Source organism: Plecotus auritus (assembly GCF_963455305.1).
Source record: "Plecotus auritus genome assembly, chromosome: 7".
NCBI lineage: Eukaryota > Metazoa > Chordata > Mammalia > Chiroptera > Vespertilionidae > Plecotus > Plecotus auritus.
The window spans coordinates 159,175,142-159,194,790 of record NC_137774.1 but is presented as its reverse complement, the minus strand read 5'-3'; the positions used below and the strand labels follow the sequence as shown (position 1 = coordinate 159,194,790).

General features: G+C 39.0%; 1 protein-coding gene across 9 annotated transcripts in view; it reads right to left on the bottom strand.

The window, feature by feature from the left end:
• Positions 1-19,649, bottom strand: part of CDH18 (cadherin 18) — a 727,687-nt gene that overhangs the window by 395,192 nt on the left and 312,846 nt on the right. The gene's annotated exons all lie outside the window — the stretch shown is intronic.

Sequence of the window (19,649 nt, the reverse complement as noted above, 5' to 3'; positions counted from 1 at the left end):
TATTTGAACATAACGTAAGTGAAAAATAGTTTCTTGCAAAGTTTACAAAAAAGTTATTGAATTTCTACTATCAAGTTGTAAATAAGAATGTTTCCATTTGGTTATGCGATTATCAGTGCTAATTATTTATTGAAAAATGGCTAATTTTTAAAATTCTTTCTCTATGAAACAAAATAGTGAATTATACAATTTATTTTTGAGAGTGCAATTTTTTTCTAATTATTTCCAAAGCATGAAATAATATAACTGTAATTTATATCTAATCTAATAATAGAGGAATATGCATATTTGTCCATTACAGTGTCATGTCACGACCAGATCAGCAGGCTGTGTCCCTGCCCTCTGCTCAGGCAGCTGCAAGGCCCAGGGTAGGATAGGATATGATAGGAGGTGATAAGAAAGGAGAGGGAGAGGAAGGCAAGCCTGCATGCAGACAGGCCGAGAGGAGAAACAGAAATACAGAAATGGAACAAGAAAAAGACGCAGGAATGGAAAAGGAAAGGAAACTGCATGGGCAGGGAGTGGCAACAGCTGGCGGGGTGGAGGGGGGGAGCAGGTGCACCTGGTGACGGGTGGGGCTCAGGCAGCACGGAGCGGGGATCTCTGCCCAGATGCAGGAGGAGGACAGTGGCGGCCGTTGGCAGGGAGGCGCCCACGGGTCAGGACGGAGTGGTGGAAGGTCTGAAGCCTTCTGGGTGGAGGCACTCCTGCTTCGCAGCAGCAGCACCTGGACCACACAGGCCTCCGCCACCCTCACTTGGCCGGGCATGCTGGGCAGGGAATGGGAGCAGGACAGTGGAGGGGGAGGCTGGGGAAGGGGGGCCGGTGCACACCTGGCCGGGGCTGAGCCCTGGGCTGGGGGTTAATACCCCCCCCCCCCATCAACGGAAGCATTAAGAAGGGAAGGAGGGAGGGAAGAACTTTATAAAGGAGTCAGTAGACAGCAGAGTTAAAGAAGGAAAGAGGATGTGTGAGTGAACTGTAAGAGCTATAATGAAAATCAAGTATAGTTGTGCACTGGGGACAGATTTTAAAAGTAGGAGTCAGAAAAGAAAAAAGATAAATGATAGTGAAGAATTGGACAGGTAGATAGATATTAAAACAGTGGAAGTAGAGAAGAATGTGGATAAGAGAGAAAGAGGGAGGGAAGAAAAGTTTTAAAGGGGAGCCGGTAGAGCTTAAGAGGAGAATGGAAAGAAGGAAGAAATGGGGGAGGGAGCAAAGCAGGTCTGAGGGAGGAAGTGAAGAAAAAAATTAAGGTGAGAAGAAAGAAAAAGGGGAGGGAGGGCAGGGGTAAAGATAAAGAAGGAATGTGGGGAGGGAGGGAGTGTAGGAGAAAGATGGAAAAAAGGGCTATGGAACAGAAGTAGGACATAAGGAGGAAAGAAAAGTTTATAAATGATGAGTCAGTAGAAAAAAGTGTTACATAAAGGAGAGAGAAAAATTGTGTGAGAGGGAGAAGCCAATAAGGAAGCCAAATACAATTGTGTGTGAAGGGGATAAGATTTTTTAAAAAAGTTAACAGAGGCAACCAGGCCGGCAGGGGAGGGCAGTTAAGGGTGACTAGGCTGGCAGGGGAGGGACGTTAGGGGGATCAGGCCAGCAGGGGAGGGCAGTTAGGGGGATCAATCCAGCAGGGGAGGGCAGTTAGGGGGATCAGGCAGGCAGGCAGAGTGGTTAGGGCAGGCAGGCAGGCAGAGTGGTTAGGGCAGGCAGGCAGGTGAGCAGTTAGGAGCCAGAAGTCCTGGTTGGACATCCCCCAAGGGGTCCCAGATTGGAGAGGGTGCAGGTTGGACTGAGGGACCCCTGTTGCACGAAACAGTGTAAAACAATATGGTTCTGTAGGTAAGAAGCAAATTGATGGCATTACTGAGTTCTCTGCTCAAGGTATCACAAGGCTGAAATCAAGGTATATGCTAGTTCAAGTTCTCAACTGGAGTGGGGAAAAATCTGCTCCTAACTTCATTGTAGTCATTGTCAGAATTTAGTGCCCTATAGTTACAGTATTGAGGTCTCTTTATTTATCTTTGAGATTGGTTTATTGGGGGCCACTCTCAACTCCTCAAAGCTGCCTCCATTTTTTGCTACATGGCTTTTTCTATATTCAAGCCAGCAATGGTACTTTGAATCCTTTGTTTGCTTCAAATTTAAGACTTTCTTCCTGTTTTCTAGCCTAAGAAAACTCTTTACTCTTGTGTTTTTGCTTTTTTTGTGTGTTTTTTTTCCAAGGGCTCATGTAATTAGGTCAGGCCCACCTGGGTTACTTCCCTATCTTAAGGTCAACTGTGCCTTATAAAGTAACCTATTCATGGGAATAAAATCCATCATTTCTACAGCCTCGGGTATTGCATTGTACCAGTACAACAAAGAGATAGAAATCTTAAAGGCATCTTAGAATTCTAACACTGAGAGTGAGTCATGGAGCTTCTAGAGCTCTCAAATTCTATACCTGCTCAAAAATGATCTTTGTAATGATGCCATTGTAAAGATAAATAGTAGTGTGAACCATTAATAAAATGTATCCGTTTTAGAACTCTTGACATTTCAAATGGAGATAATGTGTATATATCTACTGATAGCTTTATGAGAATTTTTAATCACCATGCAAAAGAAGCAGATAATTAAAAATAACAACAAAAACACAAAGTGTACATTTCTTTTGCCTTGTAACTGAGTGTCTGAGTAAAATTAAAACAAACAAAAACTTATAACTTTTTCTTCTGTTTTCAGTCTGGTAGATTTTTTTCTCCCCTAAGAGTTTATGTGATTCTAGAAATAAATATATAAAATATGGATTTTTGTACTGGTTTCTTTAAACAGTTATTGATTGATTGATTTTTGTTTTACTTTAAAACTCCATTTATTATCTAACTTAATAAGCCCTTACTCTAACAGGGTCCATGATAAACTTTTGGGTCAAGCTCTTCCACATCAACCAGGAGCTTCAGGCAAAAGTGGCCACTAAAGAAGTCTTGTGTTAGGCAGAAATTTCTAGACCCTGTATAAGCACCTTGTTCTGTCGTTAGTATTGGGGCATTCAAGAAGGGCATCAAAAGATGAGATGGGCCGAAACCGGTTTGGCTCAGTGGATAGAGCGTCGGCTTGTGAACTGAAGGTCCCAGGTTCGATCCCGGTCAAGGGCATGTACCTTGGTTGCAGGCACATCCCCAGTGGGGGGTGTGCAGGAGGCAGCTGATCGATGTTTCTCTCTCATCGATGTTTCTAACTCTCTATCCTTCTCCCTTCCTCTCTGTAAAAAATCAATAATAAAAAAAAAAGATGAGATGGACTCTTTAGTTGTGAATGGCCAGAGGCTGTCAGCTAACCCTACTCCCTGAAAAGAGGTCTGAGAGGACATCTCAGTATGTGCTATATGTGTAGAAGAAAGACTCTCACTTCCATGTAGTGTTTACCCTAAGGCTCTCTCCATAGAAACACATGGACAAAAATGTTATGAGATGTCTGTCAAGATACTGACATGATCATAAGTATACTTACATGTGATTACTGTAGATTTTCTAGTATGTACCAATACGTATTTGCTTCAGGATCAACTGAAAATCATCATTGTTATTTATTAAAAGAAAGCTGCAATGATTAGCCATGTTACATTTTGAAGAAAGTAAAAAGTAGTAGTGGATAAAAAAAAAGAATAAAAAGAATGGTTGAATTATATTGATGTGGGTAATAAATATTGGTTAAGACTATAAAGAATTTGGAAATACTGAGATGTAATTTGGCCAATAGAAGAGACAGAGATAATTATACACATCCTAATGAAAGTTGTCTAATCAGGAATTAGTAAGTAAACCTCATAAAGGATCGTAAATAATCAGAACAAATTTAACTTTTATGTACTAGCTATACCTGCATAAACACAAGGAAAAGTAGAGTTATAAAAAAAGTTGTGCAGCCCACCTGGGGTGGCTCAGTGGTTGAACATCAACCTATGAACAAGGAGGTCACAGTTCGATTCCCACAGTAAAGGCACATGCCTGGGTTACTGGCTCAATATCCAGTGGGGGACAAGCAGGAGGCAGCCAATGATTCTCTCTCATCATTGATGTTTTTCATCTCTTTTCTCCTTCTTCCTTCCCCTCTCTGAAATCAATTAAAAAATATATTTTTTTAAAGTTACAAAAAGGTTGTGTAAATACTGTGAAATGATGGAGCTGATCTAATATAATCATGTTTGCTCTGTCAGAAGGAATTTTGCTAGCAGTCAGAAGAAATACTTAAATAGTTAAGTAGTCCATCTCCTCATTGCAGAGGACCCAAGTGTCTATATACATTTCCTTTATTTTTTTTTTTAAATTCACAGAAGTCCAAGAAAGTCAAGAAATATCTTGATTCTATCATTATTGATACCTGTGCATGAACTGCCTGACTTTATTCAAAGAGGATTTATGGATGGAATAATTCTACAATTCTGTAAGCTGCTCTGATCTTATTCATTCATGTTTACGTTGAACTTAATTTTATCTGTAAAAGAAGGGTTGCTGTAGCTGAATTGCTATGATGATGATCACCAGAAAGACCTAGGTTTCCTTAACCTATATATAATAGAAAGAGAAGAAGGACTTGGAAAATTAATGGTTTAAAATGTTGGTGTATTAGCAAGCTTTAGACGGGGCTGGTGGCATCACAGATGTCTGGGTATGGTATTGGGCTTAACAGATTAACAAATCTAAATTGGCAGGTAACAAAAGAGGTAAAAGTTCCCCAGTGACCTCATGCAATTTCTCAGAGCACTAGGAAGTTGGCTAACTACTTCACTTACACCTCATAAAGGGAGACCTCAGTTTCACTCCTGCTGATTCTTCTGCTCCTGTTTCTATTTTCTTTAATTGGGAAGTCAAGTAGTGACATGGATTGTGGAGGAAATCCACGATGCTCATGCATAAACTACTTTGTGTTCCCAGAGCAACAACTCTTGAGAATCTGTAACCTTTGCTTGATGTTTGTGAAGAAACAGGATTAGGATAATTATTTAGGGCAGATAATAGATATTTCAAATTCCACAATTTCCCAATATTCTTGCAGAGAAGTGAGGGACACAAAGATGTGCTATGGAAGCATATGTTAAGACACTATAAAAGAGAGATGGAGTAAATTCACTTTTCACCAAAAAATAGGCAGTTTATCTATTTCATAGCAAATAGAAGGTCCAACATCTGTAATAAGAAAATATGGCATCTGCGGAGTGTGGGTGGTTGTTATTAGGAGACAGAAAGAAACACAATGACAAGACCAACCTATCATTTCATGCAGTGGAAGCCATTTTCCAAAGTACAGGCCTGAGAATATGGCCCTTTCCCTCTTTTGAAGATTTTTTTTGAAATGACTGTCACGTCTGGATTCTTAAGGAAGAAAATGTGAATGCAGTGCCTAATAAAATATAATAAATCAAAATTGGTTTAGATATATACATACAAACAAAGTTCAGAGTACAGAGGAAGCCAATGAATGACCCAGATAATAGGATCTATTAAGATATCAAAACAGCAAGATCTTTTGCATAGGAATGAACAAGATTGATGTAACAGAGAAGGGAGGTGTAAAACTAGCCTTTAAGAGAGGATAGAAAACTCTAATAAGCAGAGATCGAAGAAATTATTAGTGTGGTGAACAGAAGAATAATGATCTCCCCAGAATTTCCACATCCTAATCTCCCAGTTATAATTCAAATGTTTATGTTGAGTGCAGTACTGTACTGTCATCATTTGCTTAGATATGTGATTGCTTACCTCCACGGACAGATGAAAATAATAGATACAAAATCAAGGTTTGGACAGTTTATTATCTTATAAGGGTCTAAGTCAATATTTGAACCTAAGTGTGTGTCTTCAATCTTAATATTTTGCTGCCTTATTGCCTTTAACTGAATGTGCCAGGCCCTGGATTAGATATTTGAATGATCTTGGCTGTTTCGAGTTATATAATTTCCAGCAACATGTGATTCATTTGCTGTCAGAGGCTGTTTTCCCTTTGAGAGAATTCCACTCTTCAATTTGACAATCTAATCCTATCTAATAAAAAAGTAATATGCAAATTGACCATACCTCTGCCACACCCACCAGCCATGCCCACCAGCCAATCAGGAGGGAATATGCAAATAAACCCAACCAAGATGGCTACCACCACAGAGAGCAGGAGGGAGGCTTCCCTGGCGATGGAGAAAGCCAAGCTTTCCACCTGCCCTTGCTGACCCAGGCCTCCACTCAATGCTACAAAGTTTCAATTATAGAAGATAAATAAAGCCCAACAGAAATGGTGGCAGCCACGGAGCTGGAGAGAGCAGGAGGCTAGGGTTGCCAGCGGGGATAGAGGAAATCAAGTATCTGCAGCCCTGGCCAGCCCCAGGCCTCCACTCCAGGCTACAAAGTTTCAATTATAGAAGATACATAAATCCCAACAGAAATGGCTGCTGCAACGGAGCGAGCAGAAGGCTTGGCTCCACTCCAGGCTACAAAGTTTCAATTGTAGAAGATAAATAAATCCCAGATCCCAGGGCCTCTGCTTGGGTTGCTGGGGGGCGTGGCCAGCCTGCAAACCACCACAGGCCCCTTGCCTAGGCCACCCCATACCCCAAGGGAACCCCCACAGTGATCGGGACACCCTTCAGGGCAAACCAGCTGGCCCCCACCCGTGAACCAGGCCTCTATCCTATCTATCTAATAAAAGAGTAATATGCAGATTGACCAACATTCCAACACACAAGATGGCTGCTCCCATGTGGTCAAAGATCCTGCCCCCATGTGGACACAAGATGGCCAGCAGGGGAGGGCAGTTGGGAGGAACCAGGCCTGCAAGGGAGGGCAGTTGGGGGCGATTAAGCCTGCTGGGAAGGGCAGTTAGGGGTGACCCAGGCCTGCAGGGGAGAACAGTTGGGGGGTACCAGGCCTGCAGGGAAGGGCAGTTGGGGGGGACCCAGGCCTGCAGAGGAGAGCAGTTGAGGGGTACCAGGCCTGCTGGGGAGGGCAGTTGGGGGGGACCCAGACCTGCAGGGGAGGGCAGTTAGGGGTGACCAGGCCTGCAGGGGAAGGCAGTTAGGAGCAAACAGGCTGGCAGGGGAGCAGTTAGGCATCAATCAGGATGGCAGGGGAGTGGTTAGGGGGTGATCAGGCTGGCAGGCAGAAGTGGTTAGGGGCAATCAGGAAGGCAAGCAAGTGAGCAGTTGGGAGCCAGCAGTCCTGGATTGTGAAAGGGATCCCAGATTGGAGAGGGTGCAGGCTGGGCTGAGGGACACCCCTCGCCCCCCATGCATGATTTTCATGCATTGGGTCTCTAGTTTGATATATAAGATGTGGACAATGGTCCTTTCTTGAAAAGTGGTTTCTCTCATTTCACTGGAATCTTAAAAGACTTCTGTGTTTTAAAAGGTTTAAAAATTAGGATATAACAACTTTTCCTTTATCAGATGAGAGCTAGATCAATGTGTCCCAGGTCAAGTGACATATTAGTAGTATATTTGTAAAAGACCCAGGGCTCCCCAAATCTTGGTGGTCTCTTAATTTTGTGGTGTCACTATGCTGAGATATATTACATAAAGTTAGGTCTCTGCAAGTACCAAGGTTGAAAGGTTGGAAAGCAAAAGGAACACAAATGACATTTTCCCTTGATCTTTTCCTTGCATAAGATATTGTAGAACAAACCTGTCACCTTTCCACATCTCTCTAAAGCAGTCTTCATTTACATGCAATGCATGCTCAGTAAGATGTTAAGAAAGAAGAAACTATTAATGATACTTCTGTTAGTGACAGAAGCTGCATCTGTCCCTTTTATAAAAATGTTTCCTCTTCTACAAAGCGATGAGGTCATGCTAGGTAATTTCTAAAATGTTTTGTCATCTAAAATGCCTTTGTATTGTGCACCACAACTATCAGAGAATATTGAAACATCTGAAGGGCAGGTGTGTCTCTGATCAACCAGACCAGGAATAACAACTGTGTTTAGCTAGCCAAAATATCCAGATCACTACAAAACAGATGTAGGAGGATCAAATGAGTTGGAATGAATGGCTCACAAGGAAGAAAGCAGACTGAAATCCATAATCCCAGTGTTTTGCCCTTTGGAATAAAATGACTTCAAGACTTAGATTCTAGAGTTGTTTATTCCTAATGTGGCTACAAGTATTTATTTCTTCTGTTTGATTTGAAAACTTAAATTTCTTATTTTGGAATGGTGGAACCACTTATCAAGTCAAAAAGCAAAACTTTTATTTTTTCAATATATCTGTTTCTATCAACAATGAGATTCTTTTTTTAAAAAAAATATATTTTATTGATTTTTTACAGAGAGGAAGGGAAAGGGATAGAGAGTTAGAAACATTGATGAGAGAGAAACATCGATCAGCTGCCTCCTGCACACCCCCCACTGGGGATGTGCCCACAACCAAGGTACATGCCCTTGACCAGAAGCGAACCTGGGACCCTTGAGTCCGCAGGCCGATGCTCTATCCACTGAGCCAAACCAGTTAGGGCAACAATGAGATTCTTTATATTCTGCTATGCCATTGGCAAACCATGTATATGAGCATTTCAGTACACATAAAGACTAATCTATTCCATTAATGTTAATAATGTTTAGACAACCAAAATATAGTTGTGTGTAGTTTGTCCTTGGTTTATAGAAATTACTTTCTATGAGCGAGCATCAATTATTGGCTATAAAATTCTAAGCACTTCATGCTGATTAAATGTTATTCTAATGAAAATATAAGCACATAAATGCAACATAAAATTTTATGCATGTTTATTTAAAATCCTCTGATCCTGAAGTGGCACACTATAAAAGAGGAACCACACACAAGAATGACACAATTCTCAGAAATAACATAATATTGAAAAGAAGAACTTACATTAAAACAGATGGCTACAGAAGCAGCTGTGTGGTTTAATTTCTGAAGTGTGTTAGACACATATGCAGATAGGAATATGGAATGTGTAGGGGGAAGAACTGTGACTGTACATGAAAATAAGAAATTGATAGAGTCCAGGCCTCTCTACCATGAGATTAAAACACAAGGACCCTATTCATTTACATTAAGTACTTTCCTAACAACAAAAAGAAGGGGGAAGGTTCCTCTTACGTAAATGAGTTTAAAAAATCTACAGTAGTAACTTTCCTTTTCCTATTTATTTAAAATCATTTGATTGTCTGGATTATTTTTCTGAAAATTCTTACAGATATTTCATATCTACAGTCTTTTGGATTCACAGTTCGTGATGGTTAATTTTATGTGTTAAACTTGACAGGGCCACGGGGTGCCCAGATATTGGCTTACGGTATCATTTCTCGATGTGCCTGTGAGAATGTTTCTAGATGAGATTAACACTTGAATTGGAAGACGGAGTAAAGCAGACTGCCCTCCCCAATGTGGGTGGGCCGTCCACCCCACTGAAGGCCTGAATAGAATAGACCAAGTAAGGAAGAATGTTTCCTTCTTTCTGCCTAATGTCTTTGAGCTGGGATATTGGTCTCCTGCTGCCTTCCGACCAGGCTGTTTGCTGGAACTAGATCATCAGCTCTCCTGGGTCTGGACTTCTCTGCCTTCATAATCATGTGATATACAGTAGTTTCATATAATGAATCATTTTACACACACATGTGAATATATGTGCACACACAGACATCCTATTGGTTCTGTTTCTCTGAAGAGCCCCAACTAATACACAGTTCAACAAGCATTCATGTCCTTCTCCTCCCTCCATGGATTGCTTAGTAAATCATACGAAGTATATAAGATTTGAATGGCCAGTGATTGTAAGTGTACTAATTGCATCCACACGGAAACTTTAAAGTCATCATATGATTGGCCATAGCTCATTTCTTTTTTCTGTGTTAGCAATGGGGCAAGGACGTTGGAAGAACCTCTGTCATCCTAAGTTTGTCAATGATTCCAGGGAGTAAAATCCCCCACTGTCATTACACATTAGACACACAGGGTTAGTTAGACATAAACTTGCATAGCATCAGTCACCGGATTTGGGAGATTTGTTACCACTGCATAGACTAGCTAGCCTATGCCGACTGTTACATTCTTACCATGCTTGTGCAATCTACCATGTGCTGGATTTTAGCATTGCTTGGTTTATTTATTTATTTATTTATTTATTTATTTATTTATTTATTTATTTTTATTAAGGTATTATATGTGTACATATCTTACCATTGCCCCCCCCACCCCACTCCCATACATGCCCTCACCCCCAATGTTTTGCATCTGTTGGTTATTCTTATATAGCATTGCTTATTTTAATAATAATGTGCCATGTACTGTATTTCTAGTAGTTTTTCAGACTGTAGAACACATAATTTTTTTAAGCAAATGAATCTTTGAAATATTAAATGACTTATTGAAGGTAAAAAGCCTGACACCAAAGTCAGGTGTGTCTAATGCCCTTTCTAATTTGCCCTACGTAACTATTGTTTGCTGTTCTTGTTCTTGCTTCTGGTTTCACATTATAACAGGAAAGACACAGGCTTGTGGTTGAATATTTTATTGTTGTGATTGAAGTTATTTTTTGTTGAGGTTTGAGAGGTGAATCATATTTAGTCACTTGCCCCTCAGGAAAGGATATTGAAAAGTCATTAAGATATTTGACAAAGTCATTCAAAAAATTGTTATGACTACAGTGTCTAAAATATAGACTAAAACAGTGCAATAGTCTAAATGGCATGGCTCAGTGGTTGAGTGTTGACCTATGAACCAGGAGGTTATAGTTCAATTTCCAGTCAGGGCACATGCCTGGGTAGGGAGCATGCGGGAAGCAGCCAATCAATGTTTCTCTCTCCTCTTCATGTTTCTCTCTCTCTCCCTCTCCCTTCCTATCTGAAATCAATAAAAATGTATTTTTAAAAGTTCAATAAACTAAATGAACAACTGTTTACAAAGGTATGTCCCAAAGTTGCTGGTCCACAATTCCCTCCCTGGTGAAGTTCCTGAGTTTCAATGTCCAGCAGCCTGGGACTGAGAAGGTGACAACCTGTTTGTATATCAGTTTTTTTTTAATTTTTTGAATAATAAAAAATAGTAACTTCCTTGTCTACTGGTTGTAAGAATTAAATTAAATAATGCAGTTAAATTATTCAGTCTGGCAAATAATACACCCTCAATAATTTTTTTAAAAGATAACTAGAAGGAAAAAGAAGGATAAGGAGGAAGAGAAAAAGATGGAACAGGAGGGAGAGGAACCAAAACTCAGCCTTCAGGGCTGCCTTATTCAAAGCTCTTAAGTGACTAGAAAGAACCCTGAAGGTGTGGCACATTGATTTTGGATGATTCACAAATATGCACATGTGGAATATTCTACCACCAAAAAAAAGGAGGAAATCTTACCGTTTGTGACAGCATGGATGGACCTGGAGATGATTATGCTAAGTGAAATAAACCAGTCAGAGAAAGACAAATACCATATGATCTCACTATTTATATTTGGAAACTAATACACAAAATAAACTGATGAACAAAATAAACAGAAGCATGAATACATGGAAACAGTCTGACGGCTGTCAGATGGGAGAGGAGGGCTGCTGGGGCGGGGGTGGGGGGGTGGAGAGCAGGGAGTTGCATGAAAGAAGGTGAAGGGATTGGCCAAAGAACATACATGCACAACACAGAGACACAGACAACAGTGTGGTGGTGGCCAGAGGGAAGGGGTGTGCAGGGCTGGGTGGAGACAGGCAAGGGCGGTGGCGGCGGGGAGGGCAGGGGGGCATAGGATATCCATATAGTGTCAACAATAACAATAAAAAAATAAAAATAAATGAAATAATAAATTCTTTAGGTATTCTGTTTAACATGGCTCAAAAAGGGGGATGTGGCTCAGATAAACAAACAAAACCAAATTATAACAGAATCAAATGAAAACAACAATTAAATAAATGCAGGTTGAAAAGCGCTGAATATTCCCAGAAGCTAAAAAACAAAAGGCACTTATATTGGGCTTCAAACAAACAACAAAAACACTGTGTCTACTGAAGCATGTTGTGTTTGAAGACGGCTTTGAATCTGAAAGCAAGCCAGGTACATAGCATTTTGAAATTTGTCATGAAAAGGAAACCAGAAATGTTTCATTTCAAAATAAAGACAAGCTTCCGAGTGGGCATGAGTGTCGGCTTCCAGTAAATGAAAAGGATCCCGAAGACAAGGCCCTGTTTTCAGCTTCAATAAACAAACAATTTAGAGAGTGGTATTTATTGCTCATTCAAAGAAAACATTTCTTAAATGTTAGAGTTATCTAAATAGGATCCTAGGAACTAGTCATCATGACTTATGTGTTTCCTGGAGTAGTAAATCCTGTGTCAAAGACAGGTCAGCAGTTGCTATTCTGCCCTCTTGTGAGAGCCAAAGGAGAGAACAGCATTCATGGGGAGACTGGCCAGTTGATCTTAAAGGATCCTTCACACTATGAAATAAGAAGATTACCCTTCTATGTATCTCTGTTCAGCGTTACTCAGAGATTCTTCAAGTATTTATTCAGCACTTACTATGGCTATGGCATTATGAGCTGGTGATACACATTCATCACTTCATTTAACTTATGAGAAAGGCAACATTATCTTTAAACAACAATAACAACAACAACAACACGTGAGGCCTGTGAAGGATAAAGAAGTTAAATAGTGTGCGCACCATCACAAGCTACTAAATGGTATAAGAAGCCCAGCAAAAGGTTTCTAAAATTTGGATTTTCCAATTCTTTTCCTTCTAAACTATAAACAGTGTTTTTCATGATGCTGTGCATTATTTATAGAATCATAATACAATAATACTGCATTCTATTTTTTGAGTCCTCATTCTATGTATTAAGATACTACACATCTTTGATTCAGTGTAGCTTAGTTCTTTATTGTCTTTCTTTTCATCTTTATGAACTGCAGTATGGAAACTGATTTACAAATTAGGCCTAGGGTTTAGGACATTTTCTTTTAAATGTTATTAGTTGTGTTTCACAGACTGCTAACATCTCAGACTTCACTTACTTGTCTCCCCTAATTAAATGACTTGACCATATAAAATGTGGTTTTCTTTCCCCTTGTATTTAAGCTGTTTGGCTTATGTGATAAAACAATGTAGTGATATTCACATGGAAAGGCATAAGGTGAAAGTGAAAGTGATGGCCAGGTAGTTCCAGTGATGATCTTGGCACTTTTGTACTGTCCAAATGTGCTTTTAAATGTTCACAAGAATGAATTATTTTGCTTTAAACAGCAAATCTCTCTTAACTGCCAGCATAATGCCTTCATATCCTTTGTGATGAGTTAGCAATTGCAATGCCAGTGCATTAAACAGCACTTTGCAGACAAAAAGAGTCAGAATAATAATTCTGCTGAACATAACCAAGTAAACAATACTCAATACTCATAACAGATCCTTCCTATTATTTAGAATTGAGGATTATAAAACTGTAATACCATACATCTTTGCTATTTAAAAAGCAAGAAGTATACTATGCTTTATGGAAATACAAGTACAGATACTCAGAACTACTTGGAGTACACATTTATGGGTGTATCACCTGTGCTTACATATGAGTATAGTTGTGAGCCGTGTCAGCCAAAGTTCAAGGTTCAGAAACACTTCTCACACTTCCCTGTTCTAAAGCAAAATGATGCTTCCTCCAGCCAAGATTTTGCTTAATGATACAGGATGAGGAGTATACTTTTACTGTGAATAAAATCTGGAATCAACCTGAATAAATTAAACTTATTTCCCACATAATTTCTATGTTAGCATTTATTGTGTGTTTTTAGCTGAGACTGAATTATCTTTGCAGAGCATCCTCCAACTTCCATATTTTAAACTTCAGTAAAGAGTTTCTAGTAACAATTCTATATAAAAATGAATGGATCAAGATAGCAAGGGGAAATTCTCCTGAGATTTAGAGTTCTTATTTGCACAGCAATCTTAGAAAGTGGCATACTTTAAAACAGACACCATCTGTTACTTTTTGAGAAAGAAAAAAGTTTGAAACCAGACCTGTGTTTTATTGTTGAGGGTTATTATTATTATTATTATTATTATTATTATTATTTGCTTTCACATGCAAGCATTACATGGCAGCTAATTGAACAATATAAAACAATGGCTAAAATAACAAAATATTTAATTTTCAGGAAAAATAATATGTCAAACAAAATTTGATAGAGCCAATATCCTTTCAGTAAACCTTAATTTCTTATCACTGAACTCTCATTATAACACTGTGTATGCTCGTTTAGAGTATGGTTTCTCAACCTCAGTGCTTTTACCATTTTGGATTTGTTAATTATTTGATGTGAGAAGTGCTCTGTTCATTCTGGGAGTTTTAGCAGCACGTTGGATCTTTACTCTGACCCAGTTTGATTAATATATGTATATACTAGAGGCCCAGTGCATGAAAGTCTTGCACTCGGGGAGGGTCCCTCAACCTGGCCTACACCCTCTCACAGTCTGCGAGCCCTCGGGGAAGTCTGACTATTGTGGAGGCTGGAGAGGCTCCCGCCACCGCTGCTGCGCTTGCTAGCCATGAGCCCAGCTTCTGGCTGAGCAGCGCTCCCGCTGTGGGAGCGCACTGACCACCAGGGGGCAGCTCCTGCGTTGAGTGAGATCAGGCTGAAACCGGCTCTCCAACATCCCCCAAGGGGTCCTGGATTGTGAGAGGGAGCAGGCCAGGCCAAGGGACCCCACCTGTGCATGATCAAGACCGGTGAGGGATATGGGAGGTTAGCTAGCTGGGGAGGAAAGGAGGGAGGGCTCCAGGGCGTGTCTGACACATCTCGCTCAGTCCCGATTGGCCAAACCCCAGCAGCAAGCTAATCTACCAGTTGGAGCACCTGCCCCCTGGTGGTCAGTGCGCATGATAGTGAGTGGTTAAGCAGCCTTAGCATATGGTTAGCACATTGCGTTTGATTGGTTGAGTGGATAACCGGACACTTAGCATATTAGGCTTTTATTATATAGGATAGAATAATGGCACCCTAGCTGGGTTTCTCAGTTGGTTGGAATGTTATTCCTGTGTGCCAAGGCTGTGGATTCAATACCTGGTTAGGCCACATGCAGGAATCAACCAGTAAATGTATGGATGGGTGGAACAACAAATCAATGCTTGCTCTCTCAAATAAATAAATTTTAAAATATTTAAATCAAAATGTCTCAGTTTATCTATGCCAGCTTGTCAATTCCCCAGAACTTACATTTACAAAAGTTCCTTACAGTTATCTCATGCTTATGCTTCACACATGAAAGTATATGTTCCTTTAGAGACAGAAATTTGAAAAAAAAGACAGCAAGTGAATAGAGTGATATATGGACTGCTATTCCCTGTAAACACTAAGTATTAGTTAATTAATATATAAATAGATGCATGATTTTTGACTTCATACTTTTACAATCATTTGTATTTCAAAGAGGTGATTTTTGTAACCTAATATTCTGTCTCACTGTCTTTAAGAACAACAACAACAACACAGAGTAATACATTAAGTAGGGAAGGGTAGGGATAAGGGGGAAAGATCAACCAAAGGACTTGTATGCATGCATATAAGCATAACCAATGGACACAGACACCAGGGGGATGAGGGCATGAGTGGGGGATGAGGGAGTAGGGAGGCAATGGGGGGATAAGGACACATATGTAATACCTTAATCAATAAAGAAAAAAAGAGATCTATTTGATTATTTAAAAAAGAGAAAAAAGAGCCTATTTGGATGAAAGTCACTATACCAGGTGTGGTAATGACCACACAGGTGATCAAGACATGATTCATGCCCTTTGGAGTTGTTTTAAAATATCTTTTATTGATTTTTAGAGAGGAAGGGAATGGAAGAGAGAGATAGAAACATAAATGATGAAAGAGTATCATCAATCAGCTGCCTCCTGCATGCCCCCTACTGGGGATTGAGCCCACAACCTGGGCATGTGCCCTGACCAGTAATCGAACCGCAACCTTCTGGTTCATAGGTCGATATTCAACCTCTGAGCGATGCTGGCTGGGCCCTTTAGAGTTTTTAAAGCTAGAGGAGGATTGAGAGAAATAACTATACTAGTAGGAATAAAATAGGTTGGAGAAGGTTCTTTATTAAGATATTCCCTGTGAATAATTGCAAAAGGCACGAATAGTTATGTATAGCTTTTTCACCTCCTATAGACATTGTAAGTGTGACTGACCTAATTATGTATTGTTCACCCATGTATTTAGTTATAATATGTAATTATGCAAAATCAGAATTGAGAAGATTAATTTAACCAAAGAGCAATGAAGCATTTAATCATTATATTCACTTGTTAACCCTTTCTAAAATTATAAAAAATCTTCCAGGCATTATGTTATGGTGAAGACGTTATGTTATCTCTGCCTTGAAAACTCTCATGATTGAGTCAGAAGAAAACCTTCTCTTGGATTTATGTCTCCATCCCTGTAACTCAATACATCTGATGTCTTTTTTTTTTCTTTTCTATTATTTTTGCAGGAAGCAAGTATAATAGAATCAAGTTTCTTTTTATATGAAATTTTCAGAAATTGGTGAACTCACCGAATTTTGGCACTTTCTTTAACATTAAGAAAAATTTATCCCAGCCAGCATGGCTCAGTGGTTGAACGTCAACCTATGAACCAGGAGGTCACAGTTGGATTCCCAGTCAGGGCACATGGCCAGGTTGTGGGCTCGATCCCCAGTGTGGGCAGTGCAGGAGGCAGCCAATCAATGATTCTCTCTCATCATTGATGTTTCTCTCTCTCTCTCTCTCTCTCTCCCCCTTCCTCTCTGAAATAAATAAAAGATATTAAAAAAAGAAAAGAAAAATTTATTTGCCTAGACAGATTTATTCCTTTATTTTTATAAAAAGAGTATATGGTAAAGATTGCCAGATTTCCTATTATCTCCTTATAGCTACATCCACTGTCTTTTGCTTTTACATACTTATCAGCTAAATAGATGGCTCCTAAGAATACAGATATTTCCCATTCTCCCTTTAAACTAGATGTAACCATAAGAACATTACTGGACAATGATTTTTAAGTGTAAATAAAGAGAGGCTAAGGATATAGAGAGTGAGAGATGTAGCTAAGAATAGAGGTGTTTTTTTTGTTTTGTTTTTTTTTTTTAGATAGTGTTGTCAAGATCATCTCACCAGAGGAAGAGATTTGAACAGAGAGCTATAAAAAAGCGAAGGAGCCAACTATGTGGGAAAGAACAATTAAGCCACAGAAAACAGAATGTAAGGCCCTGAGGTAGAGACACCCTTGGGAACTCAATGGAAAATTAAGGGAGCCCGTGTGGCCGGGGTAGGGTACCCTGAGCAGTGAGAGCACAAGACACAAGGTAGGTTGTAGGCCACTGTAGGTTAATTACAGACTCTGGATTTAATGTGTGGATAGTAGACCATTTAGGAGAGAAAATGGAAAACGTAGAAAGGATGCTATTTTAAAGATCCCTGGTAGAAAGTATAGTAACTTGAACTTAGGGGATAGCTGTGATGATAGTAAAAAGCAGTCAGAATCTGAAAATATTTTGAAGATAGAGCCCATGGGACTTACTGATAGATCAATGTGAGGGCTGAAAGAAATACAGAAGTTCATGATCACACCACATCTTTTTGTCTCTAGTAACTGGGAAAGATGCAGTTTTCTCTAAAAAAAATTACCATGCCCACGGCTATAAAGATTCTCCACATCGTGCTTCAGTATTATTCTAAGTGTATAGTATTATAAACCTACCACATTTACTGGGATGAGGAACACCTGGAGAGGAGCAAAAAAAAGAATTAAGTATAGATGTATTAATTTGAATTCCCAGTGGAGATCTCTAAGATGATGGGTGCATGTGAGCCCAGAAGTGGTATTTGGGTCAAAGATAAACATCACCATGTATTTGGACACCAAACATTTATACAGATGATTTTCAAATAAGATATGTAAAAGAGACTGAGAGAATTAGCCAGTGATGTGAGAGGAGAATGACCCAGGGGACAAACAAAAAAAAAGAGTAAAGGATGAGGAAGCAACACATAGGCCAAATGTCATGAATGGGTCAAGATGGTGCTGATGAAGACTGGACTGGTGAATTTCACAGTGCTTTTCCAGGGTAGTTTTGGTATATTTCTGGGAAAGAAAACCTGAGTGCTGTTTGTTCAAAAAGGCGTAGATACAGATAAATGTCAATGAGGAGCAACTCTTTCCAGATAGAGAAAGGTGACAATGAGAAGCAACTCTTTCAAGAAATTTTGCTATGAGGAATGATAAGAGGAAAAGGGAATCCAAAATGGAGTGGGTTATGAAAAAAAAAATCAAGTTTTAAAGTGGTAGATATGACAGCATGTTTACATGTTGAGGAGAATAATATACTCTACAGGCAAAGATAAAAAAGCAAGAAGGACCAAGTTAGAAGGGCTTGGGATTAGATAGAATTGTGTTCAACTAACATAACAAACAGAAAATGTCAGAGGGCATATTAGCACATGTGTTTTTGCTGGTAGATTTTGTGGTAAAAATTATCAGGTGAATATCTATAATCCCGAAAGAAAAACAGTTCCACAGAAATGTATGTTTTTCATAGGAAATGATAAATAGCCAACGGATATTACATGTATTTTTGTTTAAACTTTAAAGCACCTTAATACTGTTTTCATTTTTTATATACAAGAAAATACTATACCTGAGAGATAGTTTGGAAATCCTTGAAAGTGGTGAGGGAAATATTACCCCTTTAAATTGCTGCTAACTGCAACATGTTGGAAACAAAGGTTTGCAGTCTTATTAACCCAATTTCAAAGTAACTTAAAATAGAACCATAGCACTCCAGTGAGCAAATGTTTGTTTTTAGATAGTCTGTTATTAAAGTTTGAAAAGTGCAATCTCTTCAAACTGCTTTTGAGTCTGCTACTCAATACAGAAAAGCAATTAGGAAGCAGAGTATTAGCAATTATCACTCAGAAAATAAATATTTACCGTCAACCTTACAGATGTGAAAAGTCCCGTTTCTACATACAGTTCTAATTGGATTTAAATGGCTTTCTAAGTATTCTATTAAATCTTTGATATTCTTTGAACAAACTGCAGTGCCATATTATTTCTTTTAGCTTTAAAAATCATTAATATGCAGTTTAGGGTACTAATTATGTAAAACTAATAGAATGTTTAGGAAAACTTTGTTCCAGGGTCCCTTGCAGTACTGATTTCAATGCATAATTTATGAAACATGTTTCAACACTGTGGACAGCCAGAGCTTACATGTGTATTGTATGATTTTTACTATTATTAAAAGGAATTTCATATAATTTTAATGTTTTTAGTCACTATTGAGATTTAATCAGACATTTTTTAAACTTTCACTTTTTAAGTAGGCTGATAAAATTGGGTGTGACAAAAATAAAAAATAAGATATAAATTTATATTCTTTTTAGCACTTGGAACTATGCTATATTTTTAGTACACTAGTTGCTGAAGAAGGAACCAGTCAAATGAATTAATGCTATCTTTCTTGATGCACTCAAAATGCTTACACATGAATTAGTGTGTCATAAAACCAGTCTGAGAAACACTGCCTCATAAAATGCCTACATTTTTTAAAAAATTGTTTGGTACGATGGTAGAAGATAGACACTATCCTCTTTAGGTAATAATAGTATTCAACATAAATTTTGAGTTCCAGCCCTAGCTGGTTT